This window comes from Acomys russatus, chromosome 8 (assembly GCF_903995435.1).
Source record: "Acomys russatus chromosome 8, mAcoRus1.1, whole genome shotgun sequence".
Classification (NCBI taxonomy): domain Eukaryota; kingdom Metazoa; phylum Chordata; class Mammalia; order Rodentia; family Muridae; genus Acomys; species Acomys russatus.
The window spans coordinates 33172960-33185377 of record NC_067144.1 but is presented as its reverse complement, the minus strand read 5'-3'; positions in this window follow the sequence as shown (position 1 = coordinate 33185377).

Genomic DNA, 12418 nt, shown 5'->3' with positions numbered 1-12418 from the left:
TTAGTAATTTTTGGCATTTGTTATTTAATTTTAAAATCTGAATTCAAGGCACCTTCCATCCCAGAGTGTTTGTGCTAACTTTTCCAAAACCTTCCAGGACCACTACCAAGCTAGCATTCCCTTAAATATACTCTCACCTTGAAGGTTTTTTGTTTTTTGTTTTTTTAACCATATGGGTAGTGTAAATTCTGGCTGCCATTCTCTTTAGGTCAGCTAATGGTTGTAAACTTTGATGGGATATTTCTCCTTCAGTTAGTGCCGTAGTAAAACACCATGAGTTTTCTCAGAGTTCTCTTAGCAAACAGGGAGCAGAGAGAGGTAGTTCCTGGTCACATTGACCAGGTATAGAGATTTACCCCATTTTAGACTCACACAGATTAAAGTTCTTCCAAATGCTACAAAATACAAACTGCCTTTCACTGTCTGATGCACAAAAGTGCTTCTGGTCTTTTAGATCGTTTTTCTTTGTACCTGACATGATGCTAACTTCTGTCGACAGAGCAGTTGCAGGAGGATGGAGCTACCTTTCTTGCTCTGAATGTGTCTAGCCCGTCAGCACTCCTGGCTCCTGGCTTCTGGGCGGCTCCTCCCGCATCCTCTGCAGACAGGAGCTTCTCTACCTTTGGCTTGGCTTGCTTGCTCCTCAGGTATTTGCCTGTGGACAGCTTTCCCCTGTGTCCCAGTGTGAGTCAAGGACTTCTTCACGCAGCTCTGTCACTCAGTGAGTCATGGTTATAACCTCATCAACACGTTCTCAGACCTGGGACAGTGAAAAAACAAGGTCTTCCTGGATGTTTTCCCTCAGTGTCAGGGCTGGGTGGTATCTACTGTATCTATAATCTTTGTAACTCTCTTCCTCACTAGCAGTTTCTCACTAGTCAGTTCTCCTGTTTCTGTTGATAAGTCTTTATATTAAACTTTTTTTCTGTTCATTTTACTGTGATTTCCCCTTTCTGAGTCTACATGAAGATATCTTTATCTGACAATCTCCTTCCCCATCAAGAATCATCTTGCTAGTCTCACGAGGTTTGGTTGCACTGAATGAAGCATATGAAAACGACATCTTTGCTAGACATGGAAGGTAGTATGTACCTATAATCCTTGACAGGCTGAGGTAGGACAGTAACAAATTTGAGGCCTGTTTGGCTTAAAGAGATTCTGCCTCAGAGTTTTTATTTTACTTTATTTTCACTATTTTTGTAGGTAAGAAATAGTTCAATATTGGCAACTTGAAATAATTCAAGCTAATAGTTTTGGTGTAGTCCCTCCTGCATACCTCTAACAGCACTCACTCACTAATTGAAAATATCAATTTTTAAAATAACGTCACTTACTGTAAGATTGCAAACTCTTGGGAACAGTTTTTTTTTTAAAAATCTTTTATAGCTCATGCTTAAATGACTAACTCAATTCACAGTTAATTACTATATACTGAAGAAATAAAATAAAATATGCTTGTTGAACTAACTGAATAGTGGGAAGTCATTTAGTCTCTTCAATCTTAAATTTCTTTCTCTTTTAACTGGGATCATTAACACCTGCTCTATCTAATGCTAAAGTTCTTAAAAATAGAGTAAGTGGATATTGGTTCCTGTTTCCTTATTATATTGGAAGGCAGAGCACATTACTAAATGTGTTGCTTCATATGGGGAGACGACCTGAAGAGTCTTTAATGATATGATCTGATTTTTATTTTCTGCCCTCCTCCCCCTCTCTTTGACAGGATCTCTCTGTGTAATCCTGGCCATCCTGGAATTTGCTCTGTAGGATAGGCTAGCCTTGAACTCAGAGAACCACCTGTCTCCACCTCTGGAGTGCTGGCATCAAAGGAGTGCGCCACAACCACTCCATGTTTGATTTTTTTCAAATATAAGTAATTGTAGAATTACTTGAAATAATTTTTACGTATTTTTCATTTTGTATGTTTTTCAAAAATAAGTAATTATAGAGTTACTTGAAAACACAACATGTTTAAATATAAACTACATTTAAAAATCCTACTACTTACAGATAAAGCTACCAATATTTCATGCCATTATTTTTAACAATTTGGTAAACATTGTGGAAACTAGAATTAGATAAAAACTGTATGTTTATGAAAGCTGTAATCTGCCCTTTCCAACCAAAGAACTGCTGTGTTTTATTGTATCTTTAAATTCTTTTTGAAGAATGTTTTTAGTCACTGAGTAATATTTTATTATATGAAGCACCATCAATAATCTATCCAACAAATTGTGCAAAACATACAACTTATGCTTAGGCAAGTGTTCTTAGAAATATTTATGTACATATTTTATTGTTTCCTTAAGAGAAATTTGTAGAAAGATATGGTGGGTCAAAGCATATGAACATTTCCATCTTTGTTTTAACTGTTGCTAAATTTCTGCCCTGAAATCACACACTAATGTGCATTTCCAAATAAGAAAAATATCTGGGTACACACACAACAAGGAGATAGATTAGAAAGAAAATAAACAATTTAGTTGTTGTGAATACTGTTTATGTTGTCATATTTCTCTTATTTTAGTAATTTATGCTCATTTTGGTATTTAGTCTGTATTCTTTTTTTATGTTAAGTCTCTGCACATATCTTTCTAAAAATTTCAAAACAATTGAAAATACCATCATTTTTTTGGGTAGGCATTATATTAGGGAAATCAAATTAATGTGTTTAAAAATTAATAATAAATATGAGATTTTCATATTGTACTCTTGATATTTAGAGTTTTATATGTACTGTGGCTATGAAAAATTCTTCATGTATTTTAATTTTTTTCAAAACTAAAAAATTTTAAGTTTGTGAGATTTTATATATATTTTATATAGTGAGGTTTTTGTTGTTTTGTTTTGTTTTGTTTTATTCTTTGAGACAGCGTTTCTCTGTAGCCTTGGCTGTTCTAGACTCACTTTGTAGTCCAGGCTGACGTAGAATTCACAGACATCCACCTGCTTCTGCCTCCCAGAATGCTGAGATTACAGGTGTGTACCACCATTTTGAGATAGAATTTCAAGCTATAGACCAGGCTGGCCTAGAACTCTAAACTTGTAGCCATCTTCCTGACACTGCCTCCCAGGTGCTAGAATTACAGCTGTGAGCCATTGCACCAGGGTAGTCAAGTATCTTAATTATGTATTGATATGCAATTTTCTTAGTGTTTCTTGCATTGATTTTTTCCTTTATTTTTTAAATTTTTGAGATGATAACAATTACACCATCCCCCCCCCCCCCCTTCTCTTTCTGCCTTCTAAACTTTCCCACATACAATAAAAACACCAGCTTCTTCCTCCAACTGGGTGACAGGCACAAACTTCTGCCTCAACCCAAGAGGAATCAAAAGATCAAAAGTAGTTTGGAGAAAGACAGCACTATCAGATATAGGGGTAGGAGAAAAGTCCAGGGGCTGGAAGGACTGTTCAGGTAACTGGGTTAAAGGCACTGTCCTTTTCCTGCTGGGATCCTCCTAGGCCCCTCCAGCCTGGCAGAGAGAACCTGCAACTCCTGCAGGCAGGGCAGGTCTGGGCTAGTAGCTGTTTCAGGCAGGGGGCTGGAGGCTGATCACAAAGGCTTGCATTCCAGGGAGATAACAGTGGCATGGGTCTTGACCTCCTGCTAGCTTGCTTGTAATTCATGCTGATTCCAGCCAACCTCTTGGCCATGTCCTTGGAACTAGTACAGGTCATTTTGCTCTTAAGAGGGATGCTCTCTGGAACCCAGATGACCACCAGGCCCTCCGCCTTGGATCCCCTTGGTCTTGTATCATAGAGGGCATAGCTACAATCATTGTCTGGCAGCTCCTTGGCAAATGTGAGTGAGGTTCGTTGTGCCCTCTGATTTCTTACAGCGGCACGCAGGCAGAAGAGCGTCTCTTGCCCTTCTTCATGTGCCCCAGCATTGATGACTTGTGCATCTTCATGTTACTGAACCTCTTGATGACACCATCAGAGACAGACATATTGAAGGCCACGGTTCTGGAATCAAAAGAGAGTCAAGGGGAGCTAACTGAAGAACTGACCCACTGCCAACATCTGGCTTGACTTGTTGTTTTCAAAGTAAGCCTTATGATAAGCAGCTACAGACCCACTGCTCACAGCTGGCCCGGCCCCCACGATTCTGAGCAGTTTTGTTTCCATTTCACATCCTGGTTTTAGCTCGTAGTCGAGAAAAGGTGATTTTGATTGGTACGATATATGTAATGAGTTCTGCAGTTAATAGCTATAAAAAAAAACCAGAATCTTAAAATTAAATTAATATAAGCTATATTTTTATATGTAAGCATATTAAAATTAATCATTATTAGCTTTATCGAGATTTCTAGCATTTAAAGTCACTTGAACTGAGCTAATGTTTTTATGGAGCTGGAAGGGAGTATTTTAAAGTAATCTGCTGGTATACTCACGGTTTAGGACCAGAGGTACTCATGATCAAAGTAACCTGACGGTGAATTGATAAGAAGAAGTCAAATACCAATTCGCTAGACTGATAATGATGAACACCAAGTGCCTTTCAAAGAATCTGGATGTCAGGTGAGCAGAACTCCTGACCGGTTTGACAGTGTTAGTAAACAGGCAGCGACACAGCCACCCCTAAAGGCCCTGATGACCATGGGAAAACAGGCAACATGAAAGCCACTCTGGAAGCATGCCTTCGGAAACACGGCACCACCAGCCGGCAGGACTCAGTTCTCCTAAGCCACAAGTGCACCCTCTGCGCATGTGCTAGGTCGACCTATAAAGGGTACACTTGCGCATGCATGTGCACTTTCTGTTCATGCAGTAGGTCGCTTAAAAAGGGAATTCCTCCTGGCCCCTTCTTACCTTGTGTGTCTCCGGAGACTGTCTCTGTATCCCTTCCCTTAATAAACCTCTAAAGTGGATCTGCTGTGTGGCGTGGTGATTTCCATTTGGCGTGATTTCCGTTTCACCGTACAGCTCCGTCGCATACATCGTAATAGTGTCTCCATATGCTATCTTGGCGCAGTAAACAAAACAACAACAACAACAACAACAACAACAACAAAAATATTACAGCCCAGGACAATTTAATTTGATGAGTCTGGCAAAATAAGTTATTACCTTTAAGTAAAGCAGTCGGTGTGCTTTTTCTTCTGAATTTCATAGACTTGACTTGAAGGCATTTTTTTGGTTTTGGTTTTGTTTGGAGACAGGGTTTCTCTATGTAATAGCCCTGGCTGTCCCGGACTCATTTGTAGACCAGGCTGGCCTCGAACTCACAGAGATCCGCTTGCCTCTACTTCCCGAGTGCTGGGATTATAGGCATGCACCACAACACTCGGCTGTGGCATTTTTAAAATTAAAAAAAAAATTCACATTTTTTATAGCAGGATCCAGTAATTATGCCAAACTATATGCTAAAGAAGTGTCTATAGTCTTGATGTAAAACTTGCTTTTATTGAGAATTGTTTTCATTCACTTTACCTTACTTATTGCTCATATAATCTACACATTATGTCAGAAGAAATAAAACTCCGTTACTCTTGAAATTTACATGACACGCACATTACCTGCGTTAGTCTTACATACATCCTTATTACTTTAAATTAGTGTTTGCAGACTTAAAAAAATCATCGAATGACAGCTGTCCCAGGCATAAGGCTGTGTGGTATCTTCTTACTCTTTCATATACTCTGCAATGGGATTCCTGATTCCTTGCCCTTTTTCCTCCTTTGAAAAAATCCATGGGTGACTTTCAACCTGTTCTAAACTGATGAAACCCAGGAGGCAGAACAGTATTGCACACAAGAATCAGAAGGCTGGATTTCCCCCCCTCCCTTCCCCCTCCTCTCCCGCCCCTTACCCTCCTATCCTCCTCCTCCCCGGCCCCATGGAATTGCTTGGTGCTCTGCTCACCTCTACCTTCTTTGCTCATCAGCTCAGGTGACATCCTTTCCCTAGAGAGGGCTGCTTACATGAATAGGTTCTTCCGGATGCCCTCTGCTTTCCTCTGCTTTGCTAACTTTTGACAGTCTCCTTGGTAAAATCCTCACTTCTTTGCTCCAGGAAAAGAGACAATATTCTTGGACGCAACTTGTAAAGTAGAAACCAGTATATCAGTGTAGTTTATTTCACCATTCTGAGCTCCCCAAATGAGCCAAGCAGGCTGATGAGCAGTGGTCATGACATGTGCTTCTGGATAAAGGGGAGTTCATGGTGTAAATAAAGCCATCTTTCTTGTTCTAAAAGTATTCATGGCAATTGAGGAACTTAAAACTGTATAAAGTGGAGAAAATAGAAAAGGTACTCTAAAATGACCATCCAGTCATTTTTTTTTCTTCTTTTCTTTTGTATTTTATTTTAGGTGTGATCCTGTTCTGTCTATAGTGCCATAGCCTGTCTTTGTCAGTTAACATTATAGTATAAAACTTTTTGTGGTATAATATGGCCTATTCTATTTTGAAAATTTGCACAACAACAACAACAACAACAACAAAAAAATGGTAGAATCGGGGATGGAGAAATAGCTCAGATGTTAAGAGCACTGGATATTCTTCCAGAAGACCTAGGTTCAATCCCCAGCGCTCACGTGGTAGTTCACAACTCCATGCAACTCCAGTTCCCTCTTCTGACCTCCTCACACATTTAAAAAAAAAAAAAGCTAGTACCTATTGCTAGCCCTCTAATTCTTTGAAGGAACCCAGAAGTCCTCTCTAAAATGCATCTATACTAATTAAACTTTCCTTTATTCAAACTACTAAAATGTAAAACATACACATTAAATGCTAATTATAAATTATATGACAGGAATTTCAATGGCACATCAATGAAGTTTTAATTTAAAAACATAACAAAAATAAATACAAATTTTTCCCCTCAAAATAATCATGTATGTATAAATATTTTGTGTGTGTGTGTGTGTGTGTGTGTGTGTGTGTGTGTGTGTGTGTGTGTGTTTTAGTCAGGGTCTCATTATATAGCTCTGGCTGACTTGGAGCTCACTCTGTAGACTAGGCTGGCATGGCACTCACAGAGATCTGCCTGCTTCTGTTTCATAAGTGCTAGGATTAAAGGCATGGGCCACATGTTCTATCCAAAATAATTATATTTTTAAGGATGAATAATATAGCAGAAAAACATGAAGTATCTTTTTGTATTTTGTACTCTCTGACTTAGATGTTAGCCTCAAGATTTCGTTTTTATTTTTATTTTATTTTAGATATATTGGCAAAGCCAGGCAGAAGTTACAGGAAGCAAATTGACTCTTAATTTGAAGAGGTTTTGTAAATTTAAATAGAGGTTATGTAAAATATCCCAGAGACGGACAAGAGGCAAAAGCATCTATTAAGGCAGTGGCTCTCAATCTGTGGGACAAGACCCCTTTGGGTCTTGAACTACCTTTTCACAAGGGTTTCATATCAGATACCCTGCATATCAGACATTTACATTATGATTCAAAATAATAGCAAGAGTATAGTTATGAAGCAGCAACAAAAATAATTGTGTGGTTCAGGGAGCACCACAACATGAGGGATTGTATTAAAGTGTCTCAGCACCAGGTGGGTTAAAGACCACTGTCTTAAGGGCTTACGGGGAAAGGAGGACTTTAGGGTAGTAAGTAGATAGAAATCAGAGATAAAGGCAGGAGAACTTCTGGGAAAGTGGCCCTGGATTGAAGTCCAGGTAGGGTGAATTCCAGGTGCAGGCATTACCAGCATCAGCACTGCCTCCAAATCACAGCAGCCCCGAGGCCAAAGGCCTTTCCGAGCAGGCACAGGCTTCAGCAGAGACCAGTGTCGCCTCCAGGCTAGCCAGGGTGGCTCCTTAAGAGCTGTGGGATCTCAAGATGATCTGAAATTTTGCATGAATGCATCCAGGGTTGAGAAGACTTACTCATCACAGATCGAATCTGGTACTGGCCTGTAGGAACACGGATCTGGATTCTGGCTTACAAGACAAAAGAGAAAAGACTTTGTTGTTGTTGTGCTAATGTTCAGTCACTATAGAAGTTTCTGTAATCATAAATATTGTAATCATTTTATCAATCGCTTCACAGCCGATGTTACTAATCAGTTTTAGAGAGGGAGTTCCTCCCCAACCACATACAGCGAAGGGGACTGCCATGTTTTAAATCTTAAAAGGGTCTCAGAAATAGATCTAGCCCAACTCCTTAATCTTATATATTAAAGGGCCAGACCTTCAGAATGCAAAACAACTCCTTCAGAGCCAGAGACTTGAACCTCGGGTAGAATCAGGGATCTTCACTCACAGGCAATGCCTCCCCACTTTCTTGGAGTAGGATTTCTCAAGGCTGCACTCAAGTGGCAGTATATGTATGAGATATCAAGCTCTTCTGCAAGCCTTACAGTCAATTGTTCACTCTATGGAAAGAGGTAGAACTTGATACTCATCTCTTGCATTCTCTGTGAAAGCTGGCTTTACTACAGTTCACTTGAGATGGTGGGCTTTCAAGAGTAATTCACCAGAAAACCATTGTTATTGGCCAAACTTCGCAAGTACTACGGCACCCTCTCAAGAAGAGCAGTGCGATGCTTAGCAGAGTACACAAAGCCAGCCCATTATGTCTTCCTCTGTATCTTCCAGTGTTGCCACAGTGGGGCTGCGAAGACATACCGTGACCTACATTTTCACTCTTTCTATAACATGACTGTGATGTAATTCAGAAGGACCAGCAGAAATGACAAAATGTGACTCAAAAGGTCAGGCATATTGTGAAACTGAAGGAATGTACATTGTGCAAGGGACCATTTACCTAAGGAACTGCACCAGCATGAGAACACAAAGTGGATGTCTCTCCTTTCATGGAAAATCATTGTGGAATAGTGTCTGTGTAGTTTATTGTGGTGTGCACAGAACCATTCTCTCCTTGTCATCTTTTCCATGCCGGTTGAGCATTCGTTACAAGTGTTATTGTCATTCGAGTACTTTTCCTATTTACTAACTTAGACACAATTGAAGCAATTTTAAATTCCCTCTCAGGGAAACTAAAACTACGATCAGAGGAAAACATGTTTACTTTGATTTTATTCTTATCAATTCATTTTAAGTACATACACACACACATACACACACATTTCTGATTACTCTTTTTGTTCAACAAAGGTAAGTAGCTATACATTACAATATTTTTGTTGAGAATATCAAACATAATTTTTATTAGGTAATCTGACCAAGTTTTATATCTCAAATCTACTTATGAAAATATTTTTGTATTATAAAAATAAAAATGGTAACAGTTATTTCTAGCAAATATTTTATGTTGTGGAATCACCAGGTCACCAATGTTGATATTCAAGTTCAGAAGTAGGGATGCCAGAGGGTTAGTGGTCAGCCTGGTTTCCTGGCCATGTCCTCATGGGATCATATGGTCTCTGAGGAAGTTCCCTAACTCACTACGAGGTCCTGAATATCTTATGTCCAATAACTTGAATTTGTCTGAGTACCCAGATTTGTTCAAATCAAGGCATAATTTGACCTTTGACCGAAGCAAGCCTTAAGTCACACTTTCTAAATTCTTACCTAAATACATAGATTCAGGATCCATCTTTATTGTGGCTGGCAGGGCTTGTGCTATGATGTAAGCAGGCCTGTGTTCACAGCCAGACTCATCATTGCGTCCCTTAAGGTCAAGGCACTGAATTTCTCAGGTCTCACTATTCAAATCTACAAAGTGCAACTGTCATAACAGTGAAATCACAGGTGGCATCTCTAAAACAAGGCTGCTGCAATGGTAAGCATGACAATGGGCGACAACAAAGAAGGCAGGTGCAGAGAACGAGGAGAAAGGGGTTGACCAGAGACTAGAGGACTTGTGTTGGTGTCAGTGTCCTTTCTTCCAGGGAGCAAAGCGAGTTCATTTAGAAGGCCACTAGCAAGACGGTTCGCTTGGTAAAGGTGCTTACCACCAAACCTGATGACTTGAGGTCCATCTCCAGGACCCAAGTGGTAGAAGTAGAGAACTGGTTCCCACAAGTTGTCCTCTGGCCTCCACGTGTGCACTGTGGCACACATTCTCACAAGAAAAATACATATAATAATAATAATAATAATAATAATAATAATAATAATAATAATAATAACAAACACAACAACAATAATAATAACAACAATAATAACAAAACCAGTAAAATGAGAACTAGGATGTACTTGATGCGTAGAGTGGGATGAGAACGAATAGAGTGGAATATCATACAAACTTAGGGCAGAAAGTCATGAGGATGTCTTTGATCCACCTCTACCCTAGAGGTGTACCAACCTAGCAGATAGGACACATTTCTGTTCCAGCATATCAAGCAATACCTGGAAAATGGCAGACCCTTAAGAGATAAGAGCTGTCTCTTAACATAAAGAGTATCTGAACCCACAGACATATTGGGGACAATGAAATGTCCCCACTATAGGTCCTGTGTCCTCCGTTCATCAGTTTCTTGACTCAGTAGATGTATTGAACCTACCCATTTTTCCACTCTTTATACTACAGGAACACAGGATAATCAAGGGGTTCATGTTTCTGTACAATGATCATGTGCAGATCATGCCTAATTCTTTTTGTTAGTTTGTTTTTTGAGACAGGTTTCTCTATGTAGCCTTGGCTGTCCTGGAACTCTGTAGACCAGGCTGGCCTTGAACCCACAGAGATCCACTTGCCTCTGCCTCCCTAGTGCTGGGATTACAGGTGTGCCACAACCACCTGGCAGATAACGACTAATTAAATTCATCATGGTCTGTATTTCTAAGTTTTATGATTTGTTTCTTCTATAACCTATAGTTATAGAAGAAATGGAAATGATATTTGTGAAACAGAGTGCCTCTTTTCTCTCTGATTGTAGAACCCGACCTTTCTCACAACCAGCACAGGTAAGCCACATGACTGAGTTCTAGCCAATGAAATCCATGCACAAGTGGCGAATTCTTTTTCTACAAGGTCTCTTTGTTTTCAGTTCAGCTTTATAATTTCAGTCTAGAGAATTCAGCAGTCCTAGAAGAAAGTGGATCCAAGGAAGGAAGAAGGCCAGGTCTGAATAATCAAGTGGAACAGAATTTGTGTCCCTTCTCGCCTTCTCTTAGATTGCAATCCAAATGAGAAACATATCTTTATTATATTATGCCATAGGATTTTGGGGAGTTGGCTAATTCAGTGCTCATCTCATATATGTGAACATCTTGCTCAAGAAGCTGGAAGAGCTGTTCTGTGTTGACATGGTTACCCAAGCACTTTCCTACTGGTCATTCAAGTTACACTAAATAAATAAGTAAATAAATAAACGTAGGCAATTCTGTGTCTAAGTACCTAACCTCGTCATCTCCATTACCTATACCTTATTTAACAGAAGGCTGCTGAAAAAGCCTCCTTACCCTCACGTTTATTCCCCTAGCTCATGGCCTTGTCTATGCTGAGTAACCGCTCTCATATGAAAATTTGGTTCTATTCTTCTTTTGTATGAATTCCATGACTCTATAGCACTTCACATCTAATAACTAAATCTATTAGCATATGTTTACAGCCTGTTTTTGGGCTCCTCACTCATCGTATGCCTCAATGTCTTATATGGCTCAATTCTCCCCAGCTATATATCTAAACTACTTGGGTTTTAAGGCCCTACTTGAAAGAGTTGTGGACTGCACAATTGCAGACTGGAGAAGTACAATAGGCTGACTATGTATGCCTCACTACTAAATAAGTGAATTCATGAAACACAGGCAGGTATGTGAACTATTGTTACTGCTACCACTTTCCAAAGTGTGTGGTTAGTCTTGTGATTAATAAGTAAAATTTTACTGAAGTGTTAACTATTTCTAGTATATATTATTTCCAATACAGGATGCTAAAACATAACCTGTGCCTTCACCATCAGGGGGCTATGTATTTTTATGTTGAGAAGGGATCCACACCTGAATATTTAAAGATTGCTGCTCCAGCCATTGCAAACTATTTGGAACTCTCTGAGTGGACAGTGACACTAATTTTGTACATATTGTATATTCTGTGGCTCAGACGACCAGAAAGCTGTAGGCACTTTTTCCATTTTCCCTTAAAGTATGAGAGCAGAAGGAAGCTCAGGATGCACAAAGCAGATGGATCACTCGAACACCAAGAAACTGGAGACAGGGCTGAGGCTGTTTCCTTGATTTCCTGGCTGGTGCAGTGGCAGCAACATGGTCTTGTTGGAATCACTCTAGTGGTGGCCTCAGTGTGACAGGACTGAAGTCTTCTGGGAGTCGTTCTTGCTAGGCCAGTCTAGAGCTCATTTTTCTGGCTTTCTCAAGATTTTTCCCTAGTCACCGAACCCATCTTAAAGTAGTGCATTGTTTTGCTCCGTTGTTTGCTGAATCCTGGCTGATACAAGCTTTATGAAGTCACCCCAGCTCATACAGAGTTTGAGAAAAAGTGATGGAGCAGGTGCTTTTGATTCCTTTCTACTACTCATTCCTCACCCTCCTCGTC